Consider the following 15684-nt stretch of genomic DNA (forward strand, 5'->3'; position numbering starts at 1 on the left):
GAATGATGAGGGATAAGAGTTCAAAGTATAAGAAGAAACTCAATATGCAAAGAATGTACCACATCTTAATAAGTAATGAGAATTCCATCCATTTGTTGCTGTTGTATGGAAAAAATAGTTTAATATCTTTATGGGATTAGGACTCCATGGTACTTTGCTAATGAGTGGCCACAGCTATTAAGATTTTCCTTGTCTCTAGATAGGCTGGCAAACACATCAATAAACAATGGCAAGACTAAAACTGGCTATTAAGATTTTGATCTGGCAAGTATTTTATTAATGTGGTTAATGTATTATTTAGATTGCAGACCAAGTAGAGCAAACAACACAAAATCTCAATCTTTCCCTTACAAACAACTTGAGGATTAAGGAAATCACCAGTAATGAATGGCGGCTTTTATCAAAGTTTATCACAAATGACCCCAGATTGTGAAGTGTTTGCCATTCAAGTAGCTGAAGATGGACAAGAGAATCTGAAAATTAACAGTGGGGACAACATTCTTTGTTTTTTATACTGGTGTGCTCAGAATTGAGGAGCTATCCTTCACATGAGCACTCACCACATAGCAATGACAATAGGCTTTCATAAGTGTATTTGAGAAAGATTAGCACACACCGCTCAGTTCAAGTTTCAGTTTTTAGGTTAGCTGCCTTTCATATTAATCAGCTTTGATGGGTTTTTTCAGTGCTGCATTTTCTGTGTAGGAGCAGTGGGTGAATGCCATGTTTAATAATCCCACACACCTAATTCCTTTTTCCAGCAATTGTGGGGTTTGAAAAAAAACACAAAACAAAACAATAGAAACAGCAAATTAAGTTTGTACAACTGGAAGAAATGTAGAGACATATAAATGGCTGTCCTTAAAGTGCTAGGGAAGCTTATGTTTCGAGGAGTCGTGCATCCCTTTCAAGGACTGTTCCTCAGAGTCCTTATCTATTCATTTTTAAAGAATCCTGGACATGTAGTCCCATTTTGGATCAGTATAGGGTACCTTTTCATTTGATCAGTTGAAATGCTAATTCTGACTGTGCAGAATAGCTGACTAAGGAGAGGAAGATATTTGACACCTAAACTCTGAATTTTTGAGTTGTTATGTCAGGAATTGCTGGAAATTTTTCACATCAGGTCAGTGTCCAAACCTTGATCCCTTATTCACTTCTCATGACTGATAAATAGTCATTCCACCTCTCTCTGGATCTATCCGACAAAGTAGAAAGAGGTGACAAACTCCTCTGCTTTCCTGACAGTCGTTCCCTTTTCCTCTCGGAAGAAGTTTTAGTAATATCAGTGACTTATACAATGGAGAGTTAGCATGAAAAAATTTGCCAGCTAAGAGAATGTCATCCCATAAATGCCCCTAACAGTTCTTTCCTTTTCTCTGATTCGAAGAAGAGTAGCTTAAATTAATTTATTGGTCAGCATCTGTTTAACAGGCGTGTGTGGTGTGATGGCTTTCTGTACACACCTGGTTTATTTTCTAACACAACTCCAAAAAGATTCTGATCTTATTTTTAGCTTTAACCTTATAAAAATGTAAGAGCACAAAGAATTCTTACAGTGACTAAACTCTTTTTTATTTAAGTCCCAGTTTCAAAGGAATTTAGCTATGACCTAGATTTTAATTTTCTTGGGGATTTTACTAATGCTTGAGGGGGAAAATCTGGTACATTTGCAGCATATTAAATACCTGTTTGTGTCAAAGTAGTCATTAGATTTCTAATTCATTTGATTACAGTTCAGTGATACAGCAAGGGATATGTCTGGATATTTATTATCTTTAGCTATGCTATCATTAGAATATGATTTCTTTATTTTCATTGCTGGATCACACTACAGTAAATGCACCTAAATATTGCTGGATTTCGAAACCACTTAATTATCCTGTCATTGGTTCAACATTATTCAATTTTACATTAAAATTGTTTTCCTGGAGACCTAAGCTAGATTCAAATAAACTGTTCTTTTTTGGCAACCAGGAAGAAATGGAGTCCTTGTAAAAATCAGACTTTGGAGTGAGGAAGTTGGCGATTTTTTTCATTAGTTTCATAGGGCTCATTGTTCCTATTCTGGAAACTTTATAGCTGCAGTCACCTACGGCTAGAATCTGATTTTTACTGAGGTGCTATAATAATTACACTAAGTACTTTCTTTTTGTCACTGACAAACAGCAATCCTTGAATGTCACTTAAGGAAACTAGAAACTTTTACACTGTGGGTTAGTTTCCAAAACTTTGTGGTTCGACTTAGCAGAAAAAAAGTCCAAGCTTTTCCATAGATAAGGCCAAACAACACCACCCCCAAAAAATTTCAAAGGAAAGAAACAAACACCCTGGGTCTTGTATATAGCCAGGACATCTCAAACTCTTGGACGTATTCACAAAGACTTTCAGGACAATGAGGAGAATATAAAAACAGAACAAGAACTTGCAGAAAATATTGAGTTCCTTAAATAAAGATTTTGCTAAGAAACTTAAATATGACTGAGAACTGAAGGTTGACAAGTTTAAATACTGTAATAGCAAAACAAACAAACAAAACCCTTTCAGTTCACTCATGGATTAGCAGTTAATGCTCTGAAATCCACCAGCTATAGCTATCTGTGCTGTTATAATCCAAAAGAAGAACTCTACATTTGTGAGTTTTTTCAAAAGAAGATCTTAATCACCTCTTTGTAAACCACCAAACCCCTTATTAAAAGTCTGGGCCCAATCCTCCCTTGAAAGAGTGGCCCCAGCGAACTGTGGTCTTTGATCCTAAATTGAGAACAACTCCTACTGGAGGTAACAGTATGTGATTAACCAGTGTAGAATTTGGGCCACTGACATCAGTGACACTGGCTGCTCATGTGAGTAAGGAACAATTTCATAAGATTAAGGACCATTAGTATGTTTGGTAGCTGTATTTTTATTAACTCTTCTTCTTTAAATGTTCAGTTCAAATAAGATGAACAATATCACCTCGTTGTTATTATCAGTGTTAATCGGTGAAACTGGAGTGACAATGCCTGCAGTGATTTTTTTTTTTTAATTATAACTTATGTATATAAGTATATATGTATTGTGCTGCGAAGTCTATTAGCAATGCAGTTGCTAGCCAGGATCTTAGACACTGCATTTTTAAAATAAGTTACTGACCATTTTTCTCGTGTGCACAATGTGTCCCAGTAAGTGCCTTCAACAGCAGAGCCAGAGAGCTCTCAGGGTGGCACAGAGCGTCATGTTCTCCAATGGCAAAGGAAGGAAGTCAGAGCATTCCCCCCAGTTCTTATTTGCAAACAAGAGTGGACATAATGCAACATAGCAGTGGGGCTGCTCAGTTTTACAACCAGAGCAGAGCAGGACCCTCTCAAATGCTCTAGTTTATTACCTTGATGTTCTTTGTTTGTTTGTTTGTTTTAATTTTAAATTAGAGATGGGCCCAGACCTTACTATTTGAGTTTCTTAAAAGTGTTAAAAGAAAATTTAATAGAAAAACTTTTTCTGACTGATGCAATTCTTATAAACATACTTGTTTATCAGTGCGGCATTAACATAACTGCACTGGCTTTAGAGTTTGAATATGACACTTAAAAGTTGCATAATTACAAGGAATTATTTGTACTTCTGATTACATCAGTTTAGCTATTCTGACTTCATATAGAGAGACTTTCATCTGACTTGCACAATGTGCCGGATTCCTGAGTTGTGCTAGTTTGTCTAATTCAGTGCAACAATAAGTGTCTAGTTATTCTGGCAAAACTCTTCCTCTTTCTTTTCGTCCTTCGTATCCATTTCCTGTGTCAGTCCATGTAAGCTAGGTACTGCTGTTATCACAAGCATCCCATGTTACATGAGATGTGGCACATATGTCACAGCAAAAACAAATAGACTGACAGGGGACTGAGGCCATCCAAACCTCCTGTCTTATCTGGTTTTATTCTTTCCATCTGACTTCCTCCTGCTCTGTTTAGCATCCTCCCCACCTCCCAGACCTTCCCAGTACAGGCATTATTACTCATGTCACCAGCCTGCAGGACCTTCCGAAAAGCAGATGGGCAATTGGCAAGACATGAACCGCACCCAGTCTCCAGTGCCTTTGTGAAGGCTTAGTATTTACTCAATTAAAATTAATAAAGAATGTGAAGGCCAGAAAACAAAAGATGTCTGGGAAACAAAGCGAATGCGACATCAGGCACATCTTGTCTGGTCTAAGAGAGACCAAGGGTGGATGTTCTGTATTGAATTTACAAAAACAGTTGAAAGAATTCTCTGGTGCGTAGCTATTGTCATTAAAAATACATACAATAAATACCTAGAGACCTTAAATTCCTTCCACATGAGAAGGACTTGGCAGTCTGGTGGGAATGGCAGTGGGTTTGCTAGAAGTGATAGTCCTCGCCCTCCCCTCCAGCATCAGGCAGCACTGTGCTTCTCGCTGTGTGTCCCCCAAGTGCAGCAGGATTTTCTCCATTTTCTCTGGGGACATCCCTCAGCTGACCTGGATGTTCTCTCTGTAGGGACAGGCAGAAGTGCTGCCCTGCAGGCTTAAGCTTGATAATTTTTCTGAAGTGAAGGGGATGTCTGAACTAGATTGGTTTGCTTCTCTCTAATTTCATCTTCCCTGAACACCAGGCATTGTGGCAGCTGTAATGCTGAGGTGCCAGAAACATCTTCTGGGGCTTAAATATATACATGGGTCACTCTGAAAGTAATGCCTCCTCCTTATTTCCATAGAAACTACAACAGATACAAATCATGCAGTATCACTGTTTGATAGAACAAATCGTCAGCTGCAAAACACTATTTTTCAACAGTCACCACCATTAGCTATGTATTTTCACCAGCAATGAACAGGAGCCTGTGTGCCACACTCATAAAAGTCTGCATGGCCATTCAGAACATGGCTTGTCTTTCAGGTTGCTGTTGCCACTGCTGAAATGTACTGCAAACATTCAGCAAGCATTAATAAATGCCAATGGATACCGTGTTTTCTGCATGAAGGAATTCAGCGACACACCTTTACTTCATCCACACCTCATGTCAGATGCCATTCTGTCAGAGTGCCCCTCTGCTGCCGTCTGACGCACAGCAACAAAAAGTAATGGAATATTAGTGGAAAGGTTCAACCTCTTCTGCTATACACTTCTGACATTATTGGTCAAAACAATGAAATAGGAGGCATTACTTTTGGATCAGCCCTCATGTGTGTGTGTATATATATATATGTACACAGTAAGTCATTTAACTTGCTCTCCATGAACTACGTAAAAGTAATGCAGACATTGCTTTCATATTTTTGTGCTTGTTGCAAATAGGAAATGTTGAAAGGACCTGGAGCTTAACAGCTTAGCTCTTTCCTCTGAGAGGAAATAGAATTAGAACCTGCATGTGCTTGGCTTATACTTTATAATACATTTTATTATTACAATTATAAATCATGCCTTTGGGCACCAAAATACAACATAACTAAAACATAACTAACCAAGGTAAATTGATGCCTGCCCTTGTATATTTTACCATCATGAAATGCCAGACACTGCCTCCGAACCCTCTGCTTTTAAGTGGGTCTGTTGGCGCTGGCGCTGTACTGCTATTAGGCTGGGGCTTGAATCAGAGCCACGCTCTTGGTTTCCATCCATTCATCACAACTGGAAAGTCTCACAGGTTTTTGGCCGACTTTTACTTTCTACAGGTGGTAGAAGGCCAGCTGCAAGTGTATTCGTTCTCATTAGCTGCACAATAAGCCCTTGGCTTTTCAGTGCTAGCGATGAAGGAGGGAGAAGAGATTGTCTTTTGTGTGTGTGGTGACATGCACCTTTCCATGTTGGCATTTAGCAGAGGCGTGATTCAGTCACCAGAAGTCAGATTTTTGCTTAGCATTTTCCATAGAAGCAGCAGTCACAGAAAATGAGTGTTTCAGTCCCCCTTCCTTGCTGTTGGGCAGTTCTCCATCTGTAAAGATGGGGGTAGTAGCACTACCCCACCACCTGATGACTGTAATCATGAACGTTTCTGAGGAGAGACACTTATTTGAATCAAATTGGTTGCCTTCCCTGCAGCTTCAGTTTGTCTTGTGAAAATACTGTCAGAATAATATATGCTTCCTTTATAACCAAGAAGTTTTACTCTTGATCGATAAGACTTACATTTCATTTGTCAGGTTAATGAATTATTAGTCTTCCAGGTTTTTTTTAGTACACATCAGTCTCCTACTTTTTTTAAAATCCAACAGACAGCTGTGACAAGGCTGAGGTGGAAAAGTAGCCTAAGCCCTGGTGCCAAGCAGGGAGCAGTACTTCTAGACCGTACTGGGTGCTCCCTATGCAACTGGAGTGGAAGATCTTAGGCTGATGTTACCAACTGCGGCCATAGGAGGTGTTGGGAGAGGGCACTAATGCTTGGGCTTCCAGCCTGAGCTGGTGATAGACCTGGGTGCTCACTGCAGCCCTGCCAGCCGTGTCAAAGACTGGGTGACATAGTCTTAGCTAGCTGAAATGTCTGAGTGTTCTGAAGTCCTGCTCTCAGGTCATCTAAGAGGCTTTAAAATCACGGCAGGGGCCTTACCTCCTTGCATGTTAGGATTGCTGCTCTAGACCAAACCGCACAGCTCACTGGAGCTCCAGAGCAGGTGCGGCTCACAGGAGCTGTGAGTTGGTTTTCCAGGTTGTACTGCTGTTCCTCTTGAATATGACTGGAGAAAAAAATCATCAGAAAATACAACTGTGAGCTTTTCCGCCTACCAGTGACAGCATTAAGAAAATGTAAATACATTTAGAGAGTGTTGCATTGCTCTCTAAAGATTCTATCAAGCAAGTAATATTTGTATATGTGTGAATTTACTTTGGATGCATATGAGGGAAATCAGGACTTCACTTTCAGTAAGTTGATTTTGCTCCATAAACATTAACTCTGCATGTTAAAGCTGTCCTAGGGTGATCCTGATGTGCATCTTTTCTATAAATATTTGCAGTTGTTCATGCATTACAATGGGGCATTCCTCTCCTTTGACTTTGCCCTTTTTTTTTAGCTTGTTCATCTGATTTGTACAGAAGGGGGAAGAAGTCTTTATGGCAAAGATAAACTGCAGACTCAACTCTTTGTGTGGATGTGTGCGTGTTAAAATCTGCTGAAAAGCTATCTGTGAATTTGGGGGAGAATGCATTTGTTCCATTTTTATGGAGTCAACGAAATCTTAGCTTTTTCTTTCTTTAAATGCAAAGTTCTGTGGGAAAAAAAAAACAACTAAGTAGGAATGATAAGTAAACATCAGAAGTGAAAAGGCTTGCTTTAGTTTTGGGGAGTTGTTGTATTATTGCATTTTAAATATCATATTAATCTTCTTTCATTTCCTCTGTGAACACTTCCCCAATTTTTGTGTGCTGTTATGTTTTAAAGCTTTTTGACTGGCAGATGGAAGTCTTCTGATGTCATTCATGCTTTGAATACTTTGCTGGCTCAGAGTCTTGGTATTTGAACTGTCACTAGTCCTAGGAGTGCATTTCTGAGTGCCTTAGGCTTTTGGAATGGCCTGTAAAACTGGGAACCACAGAAAAACACCATCCATTCTGTGTTGGATTGAGGATTAATGTTTTCAAATTTCTTCTAGTACATGATTTTATAGCTTGGTATTATTTTCATTTTTGTTCACACATTGGCTAAGCCAGAAATCACAGCATCCTAAGCTGGGAAGCTGCAAATTTGGGCAGGCATTTTGGCAACTTGTTATCATTATTTCATAGGTAGAATCCTCCTATTTATTGACTAGTAAAACAGCAAATGTTCTTCAGTGAAAAAGCTTAAAGTGGTTTACCTTTGCTATTGTCCTTTACACAATCCTAACTTTGAGACAGGCCATACAAAATAAGTTATATAATATATATATATATATAAAATAGCATATAATGTATATATATTATATAAAATAGCATGTAAAGTACAGTAAGAATTCCCTGGGTTCCACCCTGCTGTTCTGTATCCTTTTCATACCTCTAAGCATTTAAATTGAGCTTAGCTCTATAAAGCTAAACTCCGTGCATATTTGAAGTTGATAATATCATATTTATTTTACAAAAATCCAGTACATTTCAAGCAATTATTTTAGAAGCAAGCATAGGAAACTTTCGGTTATGTATGAAGCATATACTGCTGTAGATTCCTTTTTAAAAGAAATAATTGAACATTACTGGTCTCACATGACTGTCTTTTCATTTGTCTTTCATCACTGTGCCTTTCAATACCATTCATCTATGGACTAATGCAATGCCCACTGAAGTCAATAGAAGTCATTCTGTTGACATCAATGAACAATGAATCAGACCCTTTAAAAAGAAGAAACTAGGGTTTACAAGGGTTAAACAGAGCCCTGGGTGAATACTTTGCAGCAGGAGCAGTGCCTTCACCTGTGTCCATAGCACACGTAGCGCTCTGCTTCTGTGCAGAATGACACCAAAATGGCTCATCTCCACTGGGAGCTCCGATAAGGGAAGCCAGTTTTGCCAGTCAACATCTGAATTGTTTTTCTACGCAAAGCCTTAGTAGGTATTAATAATTGTAATACACGGTAAAAATCTGTTCAGATAGGTGTCATGAATGCAGATGTTGAGAATCCTTTATTTTGTTTGCCTTCTGTCCGGTGTTTTCAAAGAATTCATACTTTGCTATCAGTCTTTCTTTGTTCTGATAAAGTTGTAATCGCTCAAAAGCAGATTCAGAAGCTCCCCCTCCTTCCTTCCCAGCCCCAGTGTTTGTGTTATACCCAAATGCGACATTGTACAGCAGCGCAATCGAAAAAGGCTGCAATGATCAATTGAGGGCCCAATCAAAGCCTAACAGATAGGCAGCCATTCGTCGCTGTTTGATATAAAAGGTGTTTTATTTCTCATCACTTTTTTGTCACTGAAAGAATGCTTCCTACGTGCAGATTAATTAAAGTGTAAACATTAAATATTGATTGATGCATTATCAGCATGGAGCAGTTGCCTCCACTCAGATTGATTCCTGCAGTGATTTATTGTCATATTTGTGGAGTCATTTCACTTGATAACAAAGAGAAATCGCCTGCTGCCTCTGCCTCTCAGGCTTCTTTCTGCCTCCTGCGCTGCACCTCCTCATCCTCACTGATTCATTCTTTGCCTGCTTGGAACTGGCATGGCCTCGCAGTCTTTTCATGAGAAAAGTTTAGGCCTTCTCTTTTTGGCATCTGTGTAGCAAGTTGATAGTTCAGCGTAGAAGACACAGAGCTGTGCTCTCTAATGGAACATCCGTGGTTAACGCTTCCAGCTGCGTCCCGTGCAGCTGCTCTCCATGACCGGGCTCAGGCACAGCTTTGCAAACACAGGTTCAAGTCATTAGGGTTAACTCACTGCCAACTTGAGAGAAAGGTGAACTTTCAACAGAAAGACATTGTTCAGGTCGGATTTATGGCTAAATTATGCAATTAGTTGCTCTGAGTAGGAGCACAGCCACACAATAGCACATCAATTTAAAGAATTTCAGGATTTTACTCTCGTTTTCAGGCAAGTGCATAAAAGATACCTTCATTCAAATGTTCTGGAATATTTAGAGGAAAGCAAAGTTTTGTGGGGCATCTGGATTAGAAAATGCTTTAAAAAATTTTTTACTGAATGACTCTAAATTTTGGAGGTGGGTTCAGACAAACGAGTCATCCAAAAAGCCTTTATCTCCTTTCCCTAAAAGCCCTCAGGCTCTTGCTGTGTGTTCACATGCATCAGAAGCACTGCACACAGCCACCTGCCCCACAAGGAGCTGTACCCCAGGGGCTGTCTCAGTGCTGCAAGGCCCTGCAGCCCCTCCTTGCTGGGCCTCGCTGAGAGGATGGCTGTGCTTACAGCCTGCACTGCCTGAATGAGCCCTCACTGACCCGATATGCCACAAAAGGAAAAAATAGTCATGAAATTGCTTTGTTCTGCAGTAACAAAACTTAACCTTTTACATACATGGCTTTAATTTAACATCCAGAGGATGAGATTACTCAAAATCTGCTGAAATCAAACATGAGTAAGGCCATAAAAATAGGTAATGGGCAACTGGTGATCTTGATTCAGTCAGGCAAGGAAACATTAACCTTTAGTCACAGTGGCAACAAATGCTAAGCTTGTGAATTTACTGCAGCAGATAATTTCCCTCCTTGACCCGCAGGAAATCATAGCAATGACTCCCTACATGAGCAGCAGCCACCTCAACCTGGCTCTCCAAGAGCTATGATTTCTCTAAAAGGCTGTTGCAATAATTGTATGGGACTTCATTGTTATATGTGTTCACTTCATTATGATAGGTGTTCCTGCCCATCTCTGACGCTCACACAAACACATGCCCAACACTACTTTCTATGTAGGATGTCTTGATGTTTTGCAAATGCACCCAACCCTGGGAGAAAAAGCTGTTATTTCAGATCCTTCTTCTCCATACATTTTCTATCAGATGCTCTTCCTGTCCTTCTCTGTACTGTCTTCTGTTCCAAAACTTTTGCTTCATTGCTATCTTTGGGGAGTCGTACCTTAATTTGTTGCTCCTTAAATTAAAAAGTAAACAAACTAACGGCGTGCTCACCTGGATTCCTTCAAAATAATGCTCTCACAGGATCACTTCCCATTGCTTCATGTGTGTTGTTGCCCTTCCTACCCACTGAACAGCACTGTTGTCCATGTGTGTTAGATTGTCAGCCTTATTTAAATTGTCAGCCTCTCCACTCAAAGACCTTCCTTTCCTGTTTGTCTTTAAACTGCTGTGCAAACCAATGTGGCTGTATAACCAGTCCTGATACAAACGCAGTGCTGTAAGCCTATGTACTTGTAAGGCTGCTGAAAACAAAATCTATTGTCACTGTAATTATTGTGGAGCCCATTTACATTTTTATAAAGCCTTTCATTCAAAGACTCTAATGCATTTTGTGTTGAAATACAGAAATGTTCTTAAATATCTGTAGTTGTAGATGAAAATGTGTTTCACCTATCAAAATAAAATTTCTTTTAGCGTTTTTTTATATGACAGATAAAGACTTTCTAACGAATAGTTCAGTCTGAATTGCATTAGCATTGTTTAGATAGGACCACACAGGAACAAATTGAAAGTGACTTCACTTGCACAGACTGTTTTCTGCAGGTCAAATGTGGACCTGGGACGCATGCACAGAGCTTATCCCTCTGGGTGAAGTTGGAGCATCTTTGAGAAAAAAAAAAAAAATACAGGGAAAACTTTTGTTGACTTTAACGGGCCCAGGCTTTTCTTTTAATAATCAGTGAAGGACAAGGCATGCAGAGATGCTTGTTCACAGCTTGGACCTAATGGTAACTAATGCTAATGGACCACAAACAGTTTCCAGAAGGAAGCTGTCCCAGAGTAGATGTCAGCTTTCCAAGAAGTAAGAGCTGTGACTCCACTATGGTTTGTACTGATGTCATCTAGCCAGAAGGGCTCAGTAATGCCAGGTAGCTTTCAGCTGCTTGTCTTAGTCTCTGCTTAAGGCTCCTTTCAGCTGGGTACCTGGCTGAGCTCGGTGTGAGTGCAGTGAGCTAGTAAAACTAGAGTTACACTGGTTGGGTTCCTACTTAGAAAAAGCAGTGCAAGTCACTGTACAGCAACTCTGTATGCCTAATTTATTTCTCTCTTAGCCCCCAGGATTATTCCTGACAGGTGATGATGGGCAACTAAGTGGAACAACCAGATATTAAGAATATGTGGGGAAATCACAGAAACAAGACCAGAAATCAGTTCTTTTTGATAGACTGTAAAACAATTTTTAAAAGCTGTTTTAATATCGCGCCTCAAATGCTGTCCTCCAGGGCTAGATTCTGGAAGGAATCATAGAATCATAGAATTGCTCAGGTTGGAAAAGACCTTAAAGATCATCGAGTCCAACCACAACCGAACCAAACTACCCTAACTCTAACAACCCTCCGTTAAATGAGATCTTTGTGAACTGAGCACTTCCTCAGTGCGTCTCATTGCACCCCACTGTTGTACAACTGTTGTATAAATGTCACACCATAGTCAAAAGCAAGAATTTTAAATTATTTAATTTGTTTGGGGTTTCAAACAGGATGAAAACTTGCTTTTTTCCTAACAGGCTTTCACAGGATCACAGGATACTCCAGGTTGGAAAGATACATGTCCTAGAGTACTTCTGTTGAATCCTGATTAGGGTTTTCTTTCACCATGGACAATTAAATCTGACATGAAGGGACACAAAAAGATGTTTGTTAGGGATTTAGAAAGCTCCGTACTGACCTGTATGCTGGAATTTTAGAAAGGTTCATATGCATATACATTTACAACCTATACTGAGGAGTCTCAAATACACAAGCAGTTCCCTCTAGCAAAAAAAAAAAAAAAAAAATCAAATAAAAATAGTGGTTGTGATGATGAATGCAAGCTGTAGAAGAAGGCTGCAACCCTCCCCATGTTACTGAAGAGATTTTCTGATCTGCAGTAGGAGCTGGATATTGATTGAAAGCATTCTGACCATTTGTCCTTATAAAGTCGCAGTTGTATGTTCTCTTTAACCGAGTAGCCTCCCCATATAAACTGAGATTACAATATCCATGCAAATTACCTTCCTGCTTCATGTGTCACTATGAGACCTGCTAAATGAATGCTGTTTCCCTTCCAAAAATGAGTTTACCGTTTTTGCAGCAGCAATTACAGGTTGTGTGAGAATGGTGTGTTATTTCCTGAAATTGTATGTAATTTATTTCAGAAAGCTTGAAACATAGTTTTGAACTTAAATGCATATCATCTTTGTAACTGCTCCGTTTGTGTTATTTTACAGTCCTTGAAATACCTTTGATAATAAGTGAAAATTAGGAGAAAATAAATTACAGTTTGTAGAGTGACCAGTGTCTGATTATACGTAATATAATTAACTCCATCCTTTGCATAATGTTTATCTTAATTATTACTCAGTGTACTTTGGAGCAGGCTTAATGATTGGTGATTCTTTCACTATGGGGAGGTTTGTTCATGAGATACGTTTTGTATCCATTTGCTGGGTCACCAGGACTGCACATTTTTAAAATGTTATACTAATTAGAAAGTTACTTAATGTTTGTTATAAGAAGATACTACTGGCATTGCTCAAAATAGTTCTCTGTGATCTTCTCGTCTATTTTTTTTTTACCTTCAATACTTTGCCTTTCCAAAAATTCTTTTTTTGTTTTGTTTTTAAGTTATTGAAATATTCTTATATTATGAACCACAACATAGATCGGTATGGCACATGTATCCCTCCTTTCTTTGCCTATTCTGTAGCCTACTAACATGAGACAGGATTTCGAATTACCAGAGGTTCTATTTGGGGAAACTATCATAGCCCCAAAATAAGCTTTTTCATTCTTAGACTGTGACTTGGGTTATGACAGAAATTAACATTTTTGTGACCTGTAATTAACTGTTTTGTCTCATGCTATAAATAAGATTTGGCAACTATAGCTGGAGTCAACTGTATCTTGAGGTCTAGTTATCTGTGGCTGTTTTTTCATTTATAGCTTTTTGTATTTGCTAATAACACTGCGGAGTTCAGGGGTGCAGACAATAAAGAACACAAATAAAATCCGTGGCTGGTGCCTGCAGCCCTCTTCCACTTCATTCCTACAGTACCATCAGGGTTTCCTCAAATTCTTCCTCTGCTCAGAAATCTCTGGGGTTAGTGTTTAAGACTTCAATGCTGCTGGTAATTCCAGCCCTCACCATTAAAGCTGCATTTTCTAACCGTCCCTTGGTAATTGTTGCAACGACTTAGACAAGTAAGACTATCCAAAGACATCACTAAGGTCAAACTGTGGTGGAAAGTGCTCTGATTTTATCCTGGAGATTGATGCTTGTATCACCTTTTTTTTCGATTCAGCAGCTAGGGTTATAAAATGTACTTGCAATCACTGATAACGTGTTTGATCAAACTACAAGTGGAGTAACACAGTATTTTATACACTGTGTGCAGTTTTACCTGATGCAACAATAAATCAGTGAAGGCAGAGATCTTTTGTAAATTTCAATGAAAATTCAACTGCTGAAAATATAGTTACTTGTGCCTTAAGTTCTGGAAATATGAATTCATTTCAGTTCCTTTCAGCTGTAAAAATGGTTTAACTACAAACTTTCTAGGAAGGCAATAAAAGAACAAGCAAGAAAATAAGTGACAGTACATTCAATATATTATAACTATTTTGTCATTGGCTGTAAGCAAACGGAGTGGAGAGGGGACAGGTGATAAAACGTACTTAGAATAAGCTGTAAAAAATTCCCATTTCTGAATGTAATCTAAAAAAAGAAAAAATCTCTGTACTATAAGGAGACAAAAGTTGAGAGAATGATCCCATTGTGCCATTGCACACAAACGAGTAAGAAATATTCAGGATTAATTAACTTCAAAATATTCGCCAGTAGATCAATAAGCCATATTTTTATGCAGGTCTAGGAGGCTTAACAGAGAGCTCATTTTTCTACAAATTATTGTAACTACTCTATAAATGTGTTATTTTTCCATAGGAATCTTGCAAGTACAGTAACCTACAGATGACAGTCAGCAAGGATTTGCAGGTACACCGATCCTGAGGTAGAGATGTCACTTTGGAGATGTGACTGGAAATCTGTCCTAAGAGCACTGACCAGGCCTCCTTCTGGCCTTGTGGATTCTTCATGCTTCCATTTGGTTTCAGGCTTTTTGATTTTTCCATCCTCTAAAGGTACTACCTGTCCTTTGTAGGATCTTTCTGTGTCTTTGTGTACAGAGAATGCATTGTATTTCTTTATTTTCTATCAAGCACATAGAGTAATTGCTTTCACAGAAGAGCAAACAGATGAAGTTATAAAAGTGAGGAGCCTTAAAATGTACTAGCTCATCTCTAGCTGATCTCTAACTACTGGTTGCTCAATAATCATGCCCTAATCCTGGTCTGTTTTCCATCTCAACTTTACCCGTGTATAAGCCACAACTTGGGCAAATTAATGTATTTCCTAATATGTTTTCTCTTACAGAAAATGCAATATATGAACAAATCTCCGAACTCCACTTGGGGAATTCTCAAGTAACTCTCATTTTACTATCTAGTTGTCATCCCTAACCATGTAAACTTCTGTGTGTGTGTGTGTGTGTGTGTGTGGTATAGCAAAATAGCAACACCATTTGGCAAGAGATTTATATTTAGGAAGTGAATGGAGGCTTTGAGAAACCCTGTAGTAGTTTTCAAACATGTTTAGAAAACTGATTAGAAAACTCTTTAGAAACTACCATTCAGTTGAAGAATATTATGTATCTTTTAGAAACGCTGTTGGCTTTCATAGACTGCTTGGAATATCTTAGTGTCAGTATTGGGAAAATATATTCCTTCGTGCACTGTGATATATTTCTGCAAAGCAAACTTACTACCAACTAGAACAGGTTTTCTTTCCTGTGGTTTCTCATCTGTTTCTGCTCAGTCAAGGTGCATCTGGGAATACATTTCCCCTTGCAGCAGCAGGTGGCGTTGAATAGCACACGTTATTCTCACACTTACAATTATTTTGTCTCATATGTAGTAAAACCTCCTCTCCCAAAAGAGATAACCCACAAGAGAAATTCAACAAGTTTTTATAGATGTAGCAGATGCTCTACATGACAGGGGGTAGGGGTCAAATTCTTCCAGCTTTAATTACACTGAGAAATAAGACCATAAATAATGTATTTAAGGAGCAGCAAAAGTAAATGCATTA

At 38.8% G+C, this 15684-nt stretch overlaps 1 long non-coding RNA gene across 8 annotated transcripts in view; it reads left to right on the top strand.

Annotated features, from left to right (window-relative positions):
• Positions 1–15684, top strand: part of LOC100858601 — a 126831-nt gene that overhangs the window by 98014 nt on the left and 13133 nt on the right. For 7 of the 8 annotated variants that reach the window (XR_005862883.2, XR_006931240.1, XR_005862884.2 and 4 more), the window contains one exon: positions 14482–14678. This is a non-coding gene — a long non-coding RNA (uncharacterized LOC100858601). The remainder of the gene's footprint in view (positions 1–14481; positions 14679–15684) is intronic. The other variant, XR_006931242.1, reaches the window with a different exon arrangement.

The sequence above is a fragment of the Gallus gallus genome, chromosome 11, assembly GCF_016699485.2.
Source record: "Gallus gallus isolate bGalGal1 chromosome 11, bGalGal1.mat.broiler.GRCg7b, whole genome shotgun sequence".
Classification (NCBI taxonomy): domain Eukaryota; kingdom Metazoa; phylum Chordata; class Aves; order Galliformes; family Phasianidae; genus Gallus; species Gallus gallus.